Consider the following 12,561-nt stretch of genomic DNA (forward strand, 5'->3'; position numbering starts at 1 on the left):
ACCACAGTAGAAGTAACTTTGAATAATAAAGAAGTGACTTTAATTCCAACTGAAGTGAAAGGACCTTTGTCTAACGTGAATTCTCCAGTTGGAGGAGTTTTATTAGGGAGATCTTCCACAGGAAGGCAAGGAGTAATTGTTTTACCTGGAGTAATTGATGCAGATTTTACAGGACACGTACAAGTTATGGCCTATGCATTACAACCACCTGTTACTCTTCCAAAAGGAAGTAAAATTGCTCAAATACTTCCCTATGAGAGTCTTGTTGCGCATCGACAATCTTATGAGCAACTCAGACAACAAGGCCAGACATCTAAGATAAGAGGAGAAGACGGTTTTGGATCTACTGGACCTGAGGTGTTTTTCACATTAGATCTTAATCAAAGACCATATCAGAAGATTCAATTGAAGAAAGGCAGTCAGCAAATTAGTCTGGAACCTCTATTAGACTCTGGGGCAGGTGTCACCATCATTAATCAATATCTATGGCCCCAGACTTGGGAACAGCAAGCTCCAATCACCCAAGTGGTAGGAGTAGGAGGTGCAAAAGTCCCAAAACAGAGTAAAGACTTGATTACATTGCAGTTTGAAGACGGCCAGGCTATTGTAATTCAGCCATACGTAATGCAACTCCCACCCACATTATCTGGGTTGATAGGACGGAATGTTTTGTCACAATTGGGACTAGTTATGACAACTGATCAGCATTTTGCACCATGGCCACTGATCGACAGCCACCCATTCTGAAGATTACATGGTTAACAGAAAAGCCAATTTGGGTAGACCAGTGGCCGATAACAGAAGAACGGCTGCACATTGCTGAGAAATTAGTGCAGGAACAACTGAAAATAGGTTATATTCTACCTTCTACAAGTCCTTGGAATACTCCTATTTTTGTGATACAAAAGAAAACTGGGAAATGGCAACTTTTACATGATTTACGGAAGGTTAATGATCAGATGTTAGCGATGAGAGTGTTGCAACCTGGTCTTCCAACTCCTATGATGATCCCTTAGATTTGGCAAAATTGTTGTGTTAGACTTGAAAGACTGTTTCTTTACGATTCCCTTAAAACCTGTTGACATGCAAAGAGCCTCACTAATGATGATTTGCTATCGTTCCGATCCTGGTTGCATGGCACCGAAACCAACAGTCCTCGAACCTGTCACCAGAACAGCGGGCTGCCCTGGAAGTTGTGTCCCGCAAGATTCAGACTGGTTGGTGTGGTCGCCAAATGGCAAAACATCCGTTATCTTTTTTGGTTTGTAATGTTGCCACTTCACCTTTTGCCCTTATTTTACAATGGCAAAAGAAAAAGGGGGAGAATATGGCGATCATTTTAGAGTGGTTATTTTTGCCATTGCAACCCAGACATCGTATTTTAAGTTGTCCTGAAGCAATAGCGGCCTTGGTGAGTAAAGGAAGAGACAGGATTGTTGAAATTGATGGGACTGAACAGGCAGATATCAGTATTCCAGTCCGTGGTGATGATTATGAGTGGCTCCTGAGACATTCAACAGCCATACAGGAAGCCTTGATGGGCTATACAGGTGTTGTACACAACAACCGGCTAAAAGGACCCCTCTGGAAGATGTTAGAACATTACCAGTGGATTGTGAGACCGTTATGCTCAAAAAGACCAGTTGAAGGTCCAACATTGTTTACAGATGCAGGACGAAAGATGAAGAAGGCTGCGTGTGTTTGGCAATCCGATATTCAGTGGCAGAAACAAGTGATCACCGGGTGTGAACCAGGGGACAACCTTCAAACCTTAGAACTGAAAGCAGTGTGTTGGGCTTTGGGAAGCTGGAACAATATACCTGTAAACATAGTATCAGACTCATTGTACGTAGTTGGTGTAGCACAGCGCATTGAAGATGCCTTGTTGAGGGAGACAAAGAACCAACATCTTGGTGACATGTTTATACAACTGCATAGTACTCTTCGACAGAGAAAACATGAATTTTGTATTATGCATATTAGAAGTCATCAGTGGATCATTGGGTTGGGCGAAGGTAATGCTAGAGCTGATGAAGCAGTCAGCTGTCTGGCAATAACTCCTCCAACAAAGAAGTCTGAAGAAGCTCGTAACAGCCACGAGATGTTTCATCAGAATGCAAAGTCTTTACATCGACAGTATCGAATACCCATAGCAGATGCAAAGGGTATTGTCCGCTCCTGTCCTCCATGTAGTCATCATGGACCTGGTTTAGGGGTGGGCACTAACCCAAAAGGTCTGAAGACACTTCAGGTTTGGCAAATGGATGTAACACATGTACCTGACTTTGGGAAGCTTAAGTATGTGCATGTCACAATTGACACCTATTCTCATTTTATATGGGCCACTGCACAAACCGGTGAAAAGGCATTACATGTGGAGAGACACTTAATGTCTTGTTTGGCTGTCATGGGAGTTCCTGTAGAAATAAAGACAGGCAATGGCACAGCGTATAGTAGCCAACGAGTCGCTAGGTTTATGACAACTTGGGGAATTAAACACGTCAAAGGGGTTCCTCACTCCCCAACGGGGCAAGCAGTTGTTGAAAGGGCAAACCGTACCCTGAAGGATTATTTTCAGAGACAGAAAGTATCGCAGGACATCGATGTAACTAAATGGTTGACTAAGATGTGGTTTACCTTAAACTATCTCTCCCTTACGGAGGATAGAGAGGGACCACCTGTTGTTATACATCACCAAACAGCGCGAGGGAACCAAACAACTACAGTTCCTGGTTTGAATGTTTTGTATAAAAATATGGCTTCAGGTATATGAGAAGGACCTAGTCCGGTGTTATTTATCGGTAGAGGCTCTTTTTGTATCTCCACAGATAAAGGACCTATATGGGTCCCTACTAAGTTTGTGCGACCTGTATGTCAAGATCAGAAGATGGAAGAGAAGACTCAAAGCGAGCAGACAGAATAAGCTGTCTGTGTTGTAAGGGATGTAACCTGTGGGTATTACGCCAATGTATTCTATGTGGGGTAAAGCGGTTCTGTAAGCTAAAGCTTAAATGTAAATGGTGTAAAAAGTGTATGTGTTTGATTAGTAACTGGGCATGAAGCAAGAGAAAACATATGACTAGTGTAATACCATGCTGATTGGAGACAGTATACATCAACAGAATCTATGAAGGCACAGATTTGTGGGGTGGAATGTAGTTCAAAAAAAAAAGAAAAAGAAAAAAAAAAGTGGAAATTGCAGGAGTAAACATGTTTGAGTGGTGGACTTGGTTTACGGTCTTGATGACTTTTTTACCCATCGGCCAAAGTATTTTTGACATCTTGCCTAGGACAAACATATGGGTGACATGGGCAAATACCACGGGAGTAACAAACTTTTGTTTAAAGTCTGCAACAGGCAGACAACCCCTTCAGAACTTGTTTAATTGGTATTCCCCTGCAAGAGAATGAAACAAGTTTTGATGTTTTTTGGAATGTTAGAACAGTGGATCTGACTTCCAATCAGAATGGTACATGCATGAGTCCAAATGGGCAATATGTTTGGCCTTCTATGCGTAATGCAGCGTGGCAGAAGACGGTTATTGAGAATTTAAATCAGCCACATCATTTGCCTTTGCAGGAGTTAGACCTATTGGCTAGCGTTGTACCTGTTGAATATGTCAATGTTACTGCAACTGATATGGCAGACTGTACCCACATGTCATCACCACTTCAACCCGTGAATGGCACTGGAGTAATTTGGTTTGGTGACCCATGGCAGTTATGGCTAACACGTCAAGGTGAACGGGGGTTTTATACAGGGTTTCAAAATCTAACCGGTTCACCTGTTTGGGGTGAATTAAAAACTGGGGGTTTCCATATAGATGCATCGGGGGGTTATCAGTTGCCACCGGGAGACTTTTTAATATGTGGGGACAGAGCGTGGCCAGGGATTCCTTTGTATCCTGTTGGTGGACCATGTTATTTAGGGCATTTGACTTTGCTCCACATATGAAAATTATTGAAAATGGCTCAAAAATCTCAGATCATGGAGGGCGCTGCGCACCTTTAATGAAACATGAAATGACCGAGTCGATCTACATTCAGTAACAGTAAATGTCCTGGCCTCCATATTTATGCCGGGGGCAATGGCAGCATTAAATGCTAAGAATATCCGAAGGTTAGCATGCTGGGGAGAGAAACAATTTAATCTTACATCGCAGATTTTAAGCTCGTTATTGCTTGATGTAGGTAGTGTTAGGCATGCTACGTTACAAAATAGAGCTGCAATAGATTTTTTTGTTATTAGCACATGGACACGGTTGTGAGGATTTTGAAGGGATGTGTTGTATGAACCTTTCTGATCATTCCATATCGATGCACAAGAAGTTGTCACAACTGCAGGGAAACATGAAGCATATTCTTGCTGATGATAATCCCTTTGATGAATGGTTGAGAGAATTGGGGATAACAGGTTGGTTAAAGACATTATTGATGGAAGGAATACGCTTTGTTATAATCATTGTTGTAATATTTTTAGTTTTTAACTGTTTATTTTCTTGTTAGACGAAAGGTTTAACATCTATTGTGAAACAGACATGGGTTGTCCAAAAAGAAAAGGGGGGATGTGTAGAGGGATTTTTAAAGGACTGAAGACATATGTTACCATTGTCCGGGTTGGACAACCCAGGCCTGTTAGTTGAAGCTGCAGAGCAACTTTATATTGTCCTTGAAACAAGCAGTTTGAGAAAGAAAACAAGCTATGCACAAACAAGAAGCCAGGTGCAGAGCAAGTCCTGGGAACCGCAAAATCAACACACTCTCATCAGCACACTCTGATCAGGCGCCTGCAGCATGCTCACCAATCATCGACACGGACGCCCATGTGGCCAGAGACTCTTATCCAATCACCTGTGTGTAAAGTCATGTGAGCAGTCGGTTTAAGTTATAAATATGACCTGTTTGTTTAATAAAGTGAGCACGGCATGTAGCCATATTGGTGTGATTGTCGTTTCTTGGCCGACTCTCCACGGGGATCCTCTTCATTTTAATATCTATAACTAACTAGTGGCATGCTTTAACGGACTGATCAGGGGTAAATTAGAATCTCTGCTCCATATTATACAGTGAAGTGATGGAGAACAACAGTGACATTGGAAGATGTTAAAAATTACCAAGAAGTAAGAAGAGGAGTCTAAAATTCACTTAGTATTTCATTAAAATTACTTCTCAGATTAATTCTTCCCAGTGCTTCTAAGCCACAGTTGTATAATTCCTTTTCTTTTTTTTTAAAAAATACCTTTTATATTTGGTTTTGGAAATAGTTCTAGTAAGTGATGCGACACCACAAATAATACAACCAACTGCCTTTGAGAAAGGAATGTCATTTGTGGCAAGGTCTGTTTTATTTCTGCTGATTTAGTTAAAAAAGGGTCCATACTACATGTGGTAAAAAAAAAAAAAGGGAAAATATCTTCTTAGCCATTTAGAATTTGGCATGACTTCTTGAAAAAATGTAAATTTCTTAAGGACTCGGCTGGCTCTGGGACATGGAACATACTGATCTGTAGACTAGGGATGAGATTTCACTGGCAAGAGAAAGAATAATACTGTCCAATGTGTGGTCTACATCTGTAGGAGAAGCTAAAGCCCAAACCAGGCTGTTGGCTCTCACAACATAAAGCCCAGCTGTGCCATGGTGAGCAGGTATCTGCTTGGGATTTCAGAAGTTTCTAATAAAGGCTGTAGAAATATTTTTAACAATGGGATTTCTAACAATTTTATCAGAATCAGGTGAAAGCCAGTGTAACAATAGCTTCTTTGCCCAGTCAATAAAACCAGAGTCAGTTACCTGCTAAGTAACTAGTGTCACACACCTTGCACTGTAAGTTTCAATACAAAGAAACCTGGCAGACTCAACTTTAACAGCTTGAAAATTGGTGTAAATGGTGTCACATCAACCTTTCTCTCTCTTTCATATACTTACTATCCAAGAAGGCACTGTACTTTAAGGAATTTCAGTATCAAAAAGCACCTCAATGAAAAGTATGGTATCAAATCAGGTGGTGGCAAAATATTCACAGGTGAGGGGAGCCCTTGGAAACAAAGCCTAATTAAAATAGGCTGGCTTCTTTGTATAAGGAAAAAAAATGTGCTGGCTTTTATTATTTTAAATCCAAATTCTTCAAAGTGACCAAGGTAGGTAAGGCAATCCAATCAATCAGAATTTGTCAGTTATAACAACATTTCTGCTATATACACACGATTCTGCACCTCCCCAACTTGATTAATAAATTCCACTGTGTCCTGATAATAGAAGGAAACTAAAAAATTCCCAATACATACTGCTTTCTTGGGATCCTTTGATCCTTATTACCCAGCAAGGAAGAAAGACCATTTCAGTAGTTCAGGGCTGGAATGCATGGGGCTCAATCACACAAATGGTGGAAACGGGTAAGCAGATCTGCTTATCCAGTCAATGGAAAGCAAATTAAGATCTACATGCTGGTGTTTTTCCCACTGGAGTTAAAGGAGGCAAATAAGGTTTTCTCCTTCTTCTATTTCTTCTTGCACTTTGTCACTGGATGTGGCTTTTTCAGCTTGTGCTGAGAAGACTGCACAGATGAATGTAATAGTGCTACCAATAGCTGTGTAGAAAGCCCAGCCCAAGGAGCAGTCTCCTAGCTTGTAAGCAGAAGCATGAGGTCCACAATAGCTTATTGCTTTCTGGCATCCCCAACCTGCAGGGTAAAGTATCAATCCTAACATAAGGAATAGGCCTAAAAATAAAAACAGAAAGAAAAGAGTTTAACAAATGAACAGTTTAACATCAAACACAGCACATGTAGTAATGGTTATCATGGTGACTACTCACTCATAAGTACTATGAATGGGAGAAGGTGACTTTTCCCCATCCATTCTTCCTTTACTGATTGTTCCCTAGAATATACCATGCAGTGTTTTATCTAAACTTGGAGCTATCCTACAATTTTTCTTATGAAAGGCTTATTTCATTATTTTGTTCTTGATTTTAATACCTGTATTCTTTCTACATCCTTTGTTTTCACACATCATTGCTAGGTATAGAGAACTTACAAAACATTCGAGCATCTCTACCTACTGTTTGTACTTTCACTTTTCAAATACTTAGGAATGTTTGCATCCACTTTTGAATTCATATTTAGGTAGTCCTTTTCACCTTTATTTATTGTCCTGGTTTCAGCTGGGATGGGGTTAATTATCTTCTTAGGAGCTAGTACCCTGCTGTGTTTGGGTTTTGATGTGAGACTTTTCAGTCCCTCAGGCCTTGTTAGCAAGAAGGCTGGAGGGGCACAAGGAATTGGGAGGGGACACAGCCAGGTCAGCTGACCCAAACTAGCCAAAGAGGTATTCCATACCATGGGATGTCATGCCTGGTATATACATGGGATGTCATACCTGGGGGGTTGGCCGGGGCGGGCAGGTCATTTTTGGGGGGACTGGCTGGGCATCAGTCAGTGGGTGGTGAGCAGTTCCATTGTGCACCACATGTTCCTTTCTTCCTTTCCCTCTGGATCTTATTCTTTCCCTCCCCCTTTTCATTCTAACTGCTATTGTCATCATTGTTACTTTTGTTCTTTCATTTGTTGAATTGTTCTTATCTCAGCCCTCAAGTTTTACATTCCTTTCCAACTCTTCTCCCTATCTCACTGGGTGAGGGGGGAGTGAGTGAGCGGCTGCGTGGTACTTAATTACCAGCTGGGGTTAAACCACAACATTTAGTGTCCAGGTTTCAGCTGGAATAGAGTTAATTTTGTTCTTAGTAGCTAGTATAGTGCTGTGTTTTGGATTTTGTGTGAAAACAATGTTTATAGGACACTGATGGTTTTAGTTGGTGATGTGTGATATCTATATTAAATCAAGGGCTTTTCGGTTTCTTGGGCCCTGCCAGCCAGAGGGCTGGGGGGGCACAGGAAATTGGGAGGGGACACAGCCAGGACAGGTGACTCGAACTAGCCAAAGAGTTATTCCATACCATATGACATCATGCTGAGTATATAAAACTGGGGGAAGAAGAATGAAGGGGGGGGACATCTGGCCATAAAGGTGTTTGTCTTCCTGAGCAACCGTTATGCATGATGAAGCCCTGCTTTCCTGGGGATGGCCGAACACCTGCCTGCCGATGGGAAGCAGTGAATTAATTCCTTGCTTTGCTTTGCTTGTGTGTGTGGCTTTTGCTTTACCTATTAAATTGTTCTTATCTCAACCCTTGAATTTTACATTCCTTTCTGATTCTCCTCCCCACCCCTCTGGGTGTGGGGGTGTGAGCACGTGGCTGTGTGGTACTTGGTTGCCAGCTGGGGTTAAACCATGACATGTAGTCATTCATGAAAAACATATTTGCCTTTTTCCTCTGGATTTTTCCTACCTTGATTTTTTTGCCTGGAAAAAATAAAATCTCAAACTGCATCTGCTTATTTGGCCACAGTAGGACATAGTAGACAAATAATACAGCCAGTTCAATAAGCTGCTTTCACAATGAAGGGATTCTGGAGTCAGTGACAAACTAATGGATTTAAGTACCCACCACCAGTGCATAGGTAACACTGGGATCCTTTAAACAGGTGATCAACTGCTGCAGAAGGAAAGCACGTTTCTAGCATGCATGAGCAAAACCCTCAACTCCTGATCTTGCTAAACCACCTGAACACTCTGCTGTGCCTCAGCCAGGAAGTAAAAAGCTGAAACTAGATGTTTTGCCCTTCTGATTGTTTTTCATATGGATAATTTTTTCTCCTATGAGGACCAGTCTGTATACAAGCAGTGAAGGGCTTCATTAAGGAAATTAAAAGTCACGTTATAGGTTAGAGTCCCTGTACATGTGATGTGTCTTTGTACAAAGGTAAGAGATTTAATCAAAATGCCTAATGTGCTAGTGGTGACAATGCTCTCATAAGAGCCCTGTGTACTGGGTTTGCACAACAAGGTGGTAGCAGGAGGGCTACAGGGGTGGCTTCTGTGAGACACAATGAGATAAAAACAGATCTCCTTCCTACAAGGTATGTAACCAAACATCAGGACAGCTCATAGTTATCAAAACTTTATTTCTGTTTTCTTTAACACTTTACTTATAAGAAGAGGAACAATTATGCAAAATAGTTTTTGCTTAAACACAACCAGTTTATCCAGAAAATGAATACAGCCTTCCAGATCCCATAAATGTTACTGATTTAGTTTTCCTGCACTGTAAAGCCCTTTATTCAACCTGGCACCTTGAGGAAAATAGCTGGTTAAGGTGTTATCATCTTCTAGAAGTGGGCTGAAAATTGTGCTTTTTATGTACGGCACTGGTTCATCCATAGATTTCATCCAATCCCAAAATTTCTACTAAGTAATAAAACAGTAGTCTTTTTTCTACCCTATACTAACAGATTACCAAGAACAGCTGTAAAGACTTGTTTGCATCTTCTTCAATTCAGTTAGACTAGCCCATTCTGCAGTATATTAGGTTTTCTTAATTGTTTGTTTAAAGAAATTCAGCCAGATGCAAAAAAACCTTTCTCATTGAGAAAGAAAAACTGGGTCCTAGCTAGTAAGCAGTTAATATACACAAAATGCAAAACCTACCATCCAATTGTCTAAAATTAGTGTCTATGAATGCCAGACAGTTCACAAAAGGGAGTCCTTCCTCCAGTGTTTTTCTAACAATGATACAACACCAGGGGCATGAATAAACTAAATGTCATTATTCATGGCAGCAAAATCTATTAGTGAATGATATCCATTCTCTGTGAAGGAATTTCATCACTGCTTACATTTAAGAGCCAATGACAAATTTTATGTAGTGTTTCCTGGCTGATTGGCCAAACTACATTAAGTATAAAGTACTGCTTTATCTTGGACAGACCCAGATAAGCTGTGCTTTCATCCTGCTGAGCCCAGCAGCTGTTTCAGACTGAAAACCAATGGCTCCTTCTCCTCTATTCATCACTAGTTTCCTGTTCTGCATAACAAGCATGACTACACAATGTATTTTTCTGACTGTACATTGGTATGGTCCAGTTGCCATTTTTCTCTAATGATTACAAGCCCTTTGTTAGTTAAATATCACCATCACTGAAGTAAGAAACCGAATCTGAAACATCAATGTAGCTGCTGTCACCAAGGAAGCCTTTGAAGTTTACCCCTCCCGTCACTAACAAACCTAGATGCCACAAAGCACTGAACAACTCTTAAAAGCTACTGGTTCATTGTATGTATACCCCAAGCTGAAAAGCCATTACCCAAAACCCAGCCCCCTCAAAAGGCTGCAGCACTGTCAAGTCTATTCATCAGGACTTTACTGAATTAGTTTTTAAGAGTATAGAAAAATCCTGGATATATATTGACTACAGCTTACAATTTTATAAACTACAGCTGTTTTCTCACAGCTGAAAACAAAATGTGGAGAAAAGTCTTAATTATGGGCCGTCAATACAGTCAGATTCTCACCTGGGTTGTTTTTTTTTCCTTTAGATAGCTAATTTTGTGAATCCTATACTGGCCTAGCATAATAAAAGAAAAAAAATATATAATGTTTTCACTACTGAACCACACTTCTACTCCATTTCAGTGCAGACAGAAAGCTTCTCAGGACATGCACCTCTTCTCAATATGACTAATATTTATTATAATTTCTCATTTCATTAATACCTGGTTCCTACTTGCTAGGAAAAGTGAACAAAGATAATTCATTTAAGCCAATTCAACATACCCACAGCAGAAACAACACTCTTTGGATTTCATGCTGACTAACAGCAAGTGGCGAGGCACAGACTCCTCTTCACATATTCAGCTCAAAGCTCCAGTACCCAGCACAATGGCTGAGCTGCACAGGGTACAAAGATCCCTTCCTGACTCTCTCTCCCTGCCCAAAAAGGGGTGTGTGTATAAAAAGATCAAGAGGAGCTTTGCTTCCTGCTTCCTAGTAACTACAAAAGAGCCACAGAGTTCATTTCAATGATTTCTGCAGCTTAATCAAAATACACACAAGATGCTTTACCACTCACAAACAGAGCAAACTGTGGGCTAAAGCAGAAGCCAGCAATTCAAAGCACTTAACTGTCCAACCATCTCAACCAGAGCAGCAGCTTCCAAAGACCCCAAAAAACCCACAACACCTCTGTGCTCCTGGGAACACAGATGCAGAGGGAAGGGAAGGAAAAAAACCCATGTGGAAATAACAAGATAATATATAGCAGGGGTAGCAAGGTCAGAAGTTATGATGATGCTTGGAAAGGCAAGGTCTGCTTTTAAACAGGCAAAATGGTTAAATGTGATACAACTAGCTCGGCAGTCTCTATGCTCTTCCACCTTTGACCTAAGGAGCATCGCACAACCATTTTATGCAACATGAAAAAGGCAGAGAGCTGTTTCTATGGCTAACGCTGTAGCCTTGATCTACATCTAACACACATCCAAGCAACTGCAGTTGAGCAAAAACCACTTACAGGCCAGTCTGTGGCTAGACGATCCACAAGGGGAAACCATGGTAAATCCTCAGCACTGATTTCTCATACCAGCATCCACAGGGCAGAGCCTGGCCAGGTCCCTTACATCTCTGCTGCTTTGATAGAAGTTTTTGCTTAATTACCTATATCCCTGCCTTTCTGTAGCCACTGCTCAGTCCCTGGGACTCACCTGCCTGAAGATCTCTCATTTTGGTTATTTATTTGTGTTACTGCAGAGCCTGGCAGCTCTGCTCACAGTTTCTGCCTCCAATAGCTGACAACCTACTTTTCAGATGAGACACACAGAGTGCAAGGCAGAAGTGAGACAACCGCAACCAGTACACCAGCAATAGTTTCATCACATCCATAACCCAATGATTACCAAGGTTTTATTTTACAGACTTTGCAACAAGACAAGAAAATATTATATATTGTTTGTGTGGCAAGGTTTTGGTAGCAGGGAGGCTACAGGGGTGGCTTATGTGAGAAGCTGCTAGAAGCTTCCCCCATGTCCAATGGAGACAATGCCAGCTGCCTCCAAGATGGACCTACTGGTAGCCAAGGCTGAGCCAATCAGCGATGGTGGTAGCACCTCATGATAACATATTTAAGAAGGAAAGGGGAGGAAAACTGCTGTGCAACAGCAGCCATAAGAGAGGAGTGAGAATAAATGAGAGCAAGAACTCTGCAGACACCAAGGTCAGTGAAGAAGGAGGAGGAGAAAGTGTTCTAGGCATGGGAGCAGAGATTCCCCTGCAGCCTGTAGTGAAACAGGTTGTCCCCCTGCAGCCCATGGAGGTTAATAGTGGAGCAGATATCTACCCTGCAGCCTGTGGAGGACCTCATGGTGGAGCAGGTGAAGGTGCCCTGAAGGAAGCTGTGAACCTGTGGAGAGCCTGCACTGGAGCAGGCTCCTGGCAGAACCTATGACCCTGTGGGGGACACACGCTGGAGCAGTCTGTTCCTGAAGAACTGCACCCCATGAAAAGGATAAGTGAAAAGGACCCATTGCTGGAGCAGGGGAAGAGTGTGAGGAGGAAGGAGCAGCAGAGACAATGTGTGATGAACTGACTGCAACCCTCATTCCCCATCCCCCTGCACTCCTCAGGGGAAGGAGGTAGAGAAATTAGGAGTGAAGTTGAGCCCAGGGAGA

At 41.7% G+C, this 12,561-nt stretch overlaps 1 pseudogene; it reads right to left on the reverse strand.

Moving 5' to 3' along the window:
- Positions 1-5,134: 5,134 nt before the first annotated feature.
- Positions 5,135-6,337, reverse strand: LOC130141925 (uncharacterized; annotated as a pseudogene).
- Between the last annotated feature and the right edge of the window lie 6,224 nt (positions 6,338-12,561).

Source organism: Falco biarmicus, chromosome W (genome assembly GCF_023638135.1).
Source record: "Falco biarmicus isolate bFalBia1 chromosome W, bFalBia1.pri, whole genome shotgun sequence".
NCBI classification, from domain to species: Eukaryota; Metazoa; Chordata; class Aves; order Falconiformes; family Falconidae; genus Falco; species Falco biarmicus.